At 38.7% G+C, this 7,777-nt stretch overlaps 1 pseudogene; it reads left to right on the forward strand.

Moving 5' to 3' along the window:
* Nucleotides 1-6,885: 6,885 nt before the first annotated feature.
* LOC102850812 lies at nt 6,886-7,338 on the forward strand (annotated as a pseudogene).
* Nucleotides 7,339-7,777: the final 439 nt, after the last annotated feature.

Genomic DNA, 7,777 nt, shown 5'->3' on the forward strand with positions numbered 1-7,777 from the left:
ATGGCAAAGACCAACCTGTCAATAATCATACTTAATGTGAGACCAACCTGTTGTCAATAATCATAGTTAATGTGAAAAGATGATATGTACCAATTAAGAGAAAAAGAGTAGCAAAACAGATAAAAATGTGAAGCCTATAAATATGTTGCCTACAAAGAGACACATCTAAGAAACTAGGGGAAAGATAGTCTAAAAATTAAATGCTGGGGCAGGGCGGGGGGCATACCCAGCAAACGGCATTCATAAAAAAGCATAAAAGAACAATTAACATAACTGGAGAAAGAACCGTAATAATGGCAGGAGCTATGAACCAATGTTCATAGCAGTGTTATTCACCATTTCAAGAACATGGAAATAGCCCAAATGTCCAATCACAATCTAATAGACTGAGAAATTAGGATGGGGGTATGTAGGGTGTTAATCACAAGGTTGAATAGTTCAGTGGATAGGTGGGTTGAGTGAAATTTGAAGGTTCTTTTGTAAAAAACAATGTATTCAAACATTGTAAATAAATCAAAATAAATTATTTTAAAAGCTGGGGAAAAAAGAAATTATGGTACATTCTCATGATGGAATGCTACACAGCATGCAGGAGCAATGATTTTTAAAATAACTACCTAACTTGGGAGAGACTGGAGAGTATTATTCTAAGTGAACCAACTCGGTCTTATAAGGACAAATACTGTTTAAGACCATTATTGTAGAAATAGATAACTATTAAAATGTGTGATGATCCAAGTGGAAAGGGATTAGGAGCAGAGAGGTGAGGATGGGTGGAGGGTAATCACAGGTTCTCGTATTTTAATGGCTAGAGGGAGGGCAGGGTAAAAGAAAAGGGAAAGATCCAGTATAAAAAAGCAACGTATATGAAATTTGTAAGTAAATAAGTATAAATTTAAAAATTGTATTTTAAAAAAAAACTTAATTGAGAAAATATGTGGCCAAGCTTAGAGAAGAACGCTAGCTTTTAATACCTCCAAAGTCAGAGACCATTTCATTACAGATGTCAATCTTTAAGCAACTCTTTCACTTCCCACCCTAAAATACAAAATTATCTCAAATTATAGAGGCTATGTTTCCATTTCCCCCCACCACCCCAAAGTATTTTGAACCTATGGTAAAAGGTATCTTTATATAGATATTACGGGTTTGGTTCCCAAAGAAATCTAAACACAATGTAGTCCTTTCCACCTGATGGCTGTCATCGATCAAGTTTCTGAGGCTGTTCATACTTTTTGTTGTTTCTACGTGTCATCAGGACAAGTATGACTGATAGCATCTCTATGAACAACAGATCATAACCCTGTCCTATCTTGTACCATCCTCACACTTCCTGACATGCTAGCGCCCATTGTGAAAGTCATTGTGTCAAACTGCCTGGCTGAGGATTTCTCTTTCTTTCACGGACCCTTTCTGACTTTCTCAATATTATGTCCCTCTCTCTCCAAGGAAAAGCCTCTCCCAGGAACTCACCTGGAACGTGAGGTGAAGGTTTGTCATGTTTCCCTCCAAGGAGTGCTCTGACTGTACTCACTCCAAAACATGTTTGTTTGTTCTTTTGGTAGTCCCTGAGGTGTTTAGTACTCTTCTCCAACACCACATCTCAAAGGCATCAGTTCTTCCATCATCCCTTTTCATTACCCAGCACTCAGATGCATAGCAAGTGATTGGAGAGACTATGGCTTGATCAGACGCACCAGAGCACATCACATAATTGTGCTCATGTGGAAACTATATCTTGACCAAGAGGCTATTGTGCAGACAAAGCAAGAAATTAAGTTTAAACCATCTTAATCATGACTTAAGAATAAGAAGGGAGTGTATCAAGGTTGTATTCTCTCTCCAAATCTAATCAATCTGGATGATGAACAAACTGTTTGAGAAGCAGGACTCTGTGAATAAGAATAGGAGCCCAAGATTGGAAGAAGACTCATCAATTGCCTGCGTTATGCATGTAACACAACCTTGCTTGCTGAAAGTGAGGAGGATTTGAAGCACTGTTGCAGAAGATAAAAATAAAAACAAAACAAACTAACCACCAAAAACTAGCTTCCTATGTCGATTGCATCTCAACATCAAAGAAACATAAATAATTACCACTGGACCTATAGACAGCACTCATCATGATACAGTACACAACAACAACAACAACAACAACAACATTGATTTTTAGGGGAGGAGATTGCCTCACTTTTCATGAATAGAGTGATTAATGAATTCTAATTAATGTCTTTTAGATTAGCAGCCTAACAGTGCACTTTTCTTGGTGCCAGATCATGAAGATAAAACAAACACTGTGATACAGTGAGTCTGGATAAGTTCTTGCTTAATTCTAAATTAATATAAATGTTAAGTTTACATAATAACAGTATTAAATGTACAGCATCATTATTACAATATTTGAACTATTGTAAGAATTACCTAAATTTGAACAAGATACCTAAAATGTAGTTCAGAATCTCAAAGTAAACACCTTATCAGAAAAAATGGCATCAATATAGTTGCTTATTGTAGGCTAGTACAAGTTTTTTGTTGTTGTTGTTTTTAATATCAGTATCTGCGAAGAATGATAAAATGAGATAATATCGTTCCACAGTGGCCACATCTAGGTAGATATAAAACAGAAATATTTTAAACTGTTGTCTTTTTTTTTCAAACAATGGGAGGTGAACTCCAGAAAACTAAGAAAAAAAAGCTAACAGAAAATATTTATAAGTTGTACTCTGTTCATTATGTCAGCAAGGATCTTTGACTGTAGCAAGTTCATCTGGATGACCCTAAATGGAAGGAAGTGGTACATATAATTCATTTTCGTCATCACGCTCCTTTTTAGACTTGTCTATTTTTCAAATTGTCAAAGCTTTATCTAACACCATATTAGATTTCAAAAGAGAACAAACCAAAAATGAGATAACAAGGTCAGTTTAATATTTGTAGAAATCACTAAAATATGTTCTTTCAAAAACAAATGCTCTAGTGCAGTTTCCCCAATTTTTTCTTTCAAATTTAATTTCAAGTCTATAAAAGTAGATAAATATTTTTACTTTGCAATTTGAGGTTACAATTTTATAGAATTACACCAGATATAAAATTACTTGCATATATCTTAACTGTATAATTTAATAAGTTTTACATGTTTACACTAAGAAAACTATTTTCATTATTAAAATAATAAAGACAAATCATCACTTCCAAAACTTTTCTTATGGCCTTGTGTAAATGTTCACTTCCAATTTTCCTTATCTGCCTATATCAAAATAATCTACCAAAAATTTAAATGTGGAAATTATAGAAAATATGTGGAAAATACCATTAATATCATGTTGTTGTCATTGTTATGTGCCATCGCGTCACCTGTGACTCACAGCTATCCTAAGTACAACAGCTCTGAATGATGCTCTATCCTGAGCCAACCTTATCTCTAACACACAGATCCCCATTACCTAAATCAGTGAATCAACCCATCTCATTGAGGGATTTCCTCTCTTGCACTGTCCCTCTACACTTCCAAGCATGATGACCCTCTCCATGAACTGTTTGCTCCTTGCAACATGCCCAAAGTATGTCAGATGAAGCTTCAGAATCCTTGACTCTTAGGAACACCCCAGCTTCACCCTCTCCAGGACAAACCTGTTTGTTCTCCTAGCAGTCCATGGTGTATTCAACACTCTTCTGCAGCACCACAACTCAAAGGCATCAATTCTCTTTCTATCATCCCTATTCACCGTCCAACTCTCCGATGCATAACACGTAATTGAGAAGACTATAGCCCGGATCAGGCGCATCTTGGTCTCCAGCTTGATGTTGCTCTTCAGTACTCTTGAGAGGTCCCTCACAGCTGACTTGCCCAATGCAATTCACCTCCTCATTTCTGGTACCAAGAATGTTGATTCTGGAACCAAGTAAACGAAAACTGCCAACTATCTCAATCTCTTCACCATCCGTACTGATGCTGTCAATTGGTCCAGTGGTGAGAATCTTTGTTTTCTTGATGTTGAGCTTCAATCCATATTGAAGACTGCAGTCCTTGACCTTCTGCAGCAAGCGCTTCAGGTCCTTCTCAGTTTCAGCAAGCAGGGTTGTGTCATCTGCATAATGCAAGTTGTTGATGACTCTTCCACCAATCCTGATGCCTCATTCCTCCTCATACAGCCCAGCATCCTAGATGATCTGTTCTACATACAGATTGAAGGAGACAAATTTTGAACCATGTAGGTTCCTTCCTCTGTTCTGACAACTGCCTCTTGGTCCAAGTATAGGTTTCACATTAGCACAATCAAATGTTCTGGGATTCCCATTCTTCTCAGAGTCAGCCATAGCTTGTTGTGATCCACACAGTCAAAAGCCTTTGCATAGTCAATGAAACACAGATAGAAATTTTTCTGGTATTCCCTGCTTTCAACTAAGATCCATCTAACATTAGCTATAATAATCCTAGTACTACGACCTCTTCTAAATCCAGCCTGCACATCTGGCAGTTCTCTGTTGACATATTGTTCCTAAAGCTTTTGGATAATTTTCAGCAGAATCTTGCGTGCATGTGCTATTAATGATACTGTTCGATAATTTCTGCACTCTGTTGGGCCACCTTTCTTTGGAATGGGAACAAATACCGATCTTTTCCAGTCAGTTGGCTAGCTGGCTGTCTTCCAGATTTCTTGGCACAACTAGTGAGCACATGTAGGGCAGTGTCTGTTTGTTAAATTAATTGATTGGTATGCTGTCAAGTCCTGTAGCCTTGGTTTTTGCCAATTCCTTCAGAGCAACTTGAACTTTCTCTTTCATTACCATAGGCTCTTGCTCATATGTTATTTCATGAAATTCCTCTGTGTCGACCAATTCTTTCTGATACAGTGACTCTGTGTACTCCTTCCATCTTCTTTTGATACTTTCTGGATTATTCAACATTCTACCCAAACTATCCTTAAATATTGTCACCCGTGGCTTGAACTGGTTTTTCAGCTCCTTCAGCTTAAAAAAAGTTGAGCGAGTTCGGCCCTTTTGATTTTCTGTCTCCAGCTCGCTGCACATTTCATTACAGTATCTTGCTTTGTCGTCCCGAGCTGCCTTTTGAATTTTTCTGTTTAGCTCTTTGATTTCTTGGTTTCTTCCTTTAGCTGCAGCTTCTCAGTGCTGTTCTAATTCAATGCTCAGAGTCTCCTCTGACATCCATCTTGGTCTTTTCTTCTTCTTTAGTCTTTGTAATGACCTTTTGCATTTTTCATGGATGATTTTCTTGATATCCTCCCAGAGCTCATTTGGTCTACACCCATTGGTGCTTAAGGCCTCAAACCTGTTCCTGAGATGGTTTTGAAATTCAAGTGGGACAGACTTAAGGTTAAATCTTGGTTCCCGTGGACTTGATTTAATTTTCCTCAACTTCAGCTTGAACTTGTATACGAGTAGTTGGTAGTCTGACTCACAATCAGCACCTGGCCTGGTTTTCACTGCTGATATTGAGCTTCTCCACCGAGTCGTTCCACAAATGTAATCTATTTTATTCCTATGCATGCCATCAGGTGAGATCCATGTGTATAGCCTGCGTTTATGTTTCTTATAAAAGGTATTTTCAATGAATAAATCATTGAATGTGCAGAACTCTCTCATTCTATCTCCAGACTAATTTTTCTCACTGAGGCTGTGTTTTCCAGCTACTGGTCCTTCTTGCGACCTCGGATCTTTTGTCTTCCAGTTTCCCATTATTATCAAATGCATCTTGATTGCATGTTTGATCAATTTCTGACTGCAAAAGTTGCTAGAAATCTTCCATTTCCTCCTCTTTGGCTCTAGTTGTTGGTGCATATATTTGAATGATAGTTGTATTCACTGGACTTCCTTGTATGCGTATGGATATTATCCTGTCGCTCACCACATTGTATTTCAGAATAGATCTAGAAGTAACTTTTTAAACTATGAAAGCAACCCCATTTTTTCTCACCCTTTCATCCCCGGCATAGTAAATTATATGATCATCTGATTCAAAATGTCCCATGCAAAACCCCCATGATCTCCAAAATGTAATAATAGATTTAAGAAGCTCATAGCCCCTCAGTCCTACATGCACGCATATCATAACATTTCTGATTTCTCCACTATGAAATCTGTCTCTGAAATTGAGTTTTTTGGCAATAAGTGACACAACTGTGTTTTTCAAATAGCAATTTGAAAAGAGAGCAATGGCAAGATGGATATTGCCATATCAGACCCCATCAACTTCACAAAGGGGAACTTGTGTCTATCAATAGTGTCAGTAGCACAAAATCAATTCCCATGAGGTTAGACACCGTCCCCCTATTGGGAAGTCAAAAGGTTATAGTACATATTAATCACAGAATACAGTCAAAATGTCTTCCAAACTGTGCATGAAAGCACCTCAGCTGTGAGCCTTGCAACTTCAGACCAGTGATCCATAGTTCTGAGTCCTGTCAATATTGGCTTCCCATTCCCAGTTGTCCAACCAAATTCTCTGTCCTACCAATATTGACTTTCCCTGCCCAAGGTCTCATCTCATGCTAGGATTCCAGTTCAGTCATAGGTGTTGCTGCTCTAGGTGTAGCTGGAGCAGAAAGGGCATTCTAGATTGTCTTGCTTTTTCTTCAATGGCACCATATCTGTCTGTCTCCCATTTGGGCTTGCTCAATTTAATGATGAGATGAGCCAATTCCCTTGTAGATTGTTGGGACAGGCCAATTCTCTTGTAGTATGGTAGATAGCTAGACAGCCAATCTCTTTGTGGATAGACTAACACACCTCATTTACATATTCCTATCCTTCTGCAAAACAAAGATAAATAATGGCTAGTAAAAGTAATATTGAGGGTTTTGAGTTCCCTCGCTAGTCTTGGTCGCGAGCTCTGCACTCCCGTTCTGCTTTCATGGCCTCACGATGGCGGGCATCCTGTTTGAGGATATTTTCGATGTGAAAGACATTGACCCAGAAGGCAGAAAGTTTGATCGAGTGTCTCGTCTGCATTGTGAGAGTGAATCATTCAAGATGGACCTCATCCTAGATTTAAACATTCAGATTTACCCTGTAGACTTAGGTGACAAATTCTGACTGGTTATAGCGAGCACTCTGTATGAAGATGGTACACTAGATGATGGTGAATACAACCCCACAGATGACTGCCCTTCCAGGGCTGATCAGTTTGAGTATGTAATGTACGGGAAAGTGTACAGGATCGAGGGAGATGAGATGTCTACCGAAGCAGCAACACGTCCCTCTGCCTACGTATCCTATGGGGGCCTGCTCATGAGGCTGCAAGGTGATGCCACCAACCTGCATGGATTTGAGGTAGATTCCAGAGCGTACCTGCTGATGAAGAAACTGGCCTTCTGAACCATCTGGAAAGCCAACTTTGCTGTTTAATGACTCAGTTCATGGACATTTCTGCTGAAACTCCCATCTAACTTGTCCCATTGAGGGCGTCACCAACCAGACAATGTCCGTCAAGCCTGGGAAGCATTGACTGTTCTCTTGAAAGAAAAGACTGCCTCTCCGTCCACCTCTGGTGCACCTTCCAGTGGTCTGAACTCTGGAAACGGATTTGCCTTTGGAATACCTGTGGGGATGGTGTGGGGGTCCTTAAAATGAATTACAAGTTATTTTGTGTATATGATTTTTAAATTAAATTTTAGTTTTTCAGACTTTCCCTTTAAAAAAAGTAATATTAAAAGATAAACTCCACATGACTGTATAAACAAAACAGTAAAACCTTGCTCTATCCTGCACCATTCTCACAACCTCCTAACACTCAAACCCACTTTTTTATTCTATG

The sequence above is a fragment of the Elephantulus edwardii genome, unplaced genomic scaffold (assembly GCF_000299155.1).
Source record: "Elephantulus edwardii isolate Elephantulus edwardi_28Jun2011 unplaced genomic scaffold, EleEdw1.0 scaffold00035, whole genome shotgun sequence".
Taxonomy (NCBI): domain Eukaryota; kingdom Metazoa; phylum Chordata; class Mammalia; order Macroscelidea; family Macroscelididae; genus Elephantulus; species Elephantulus edwardii.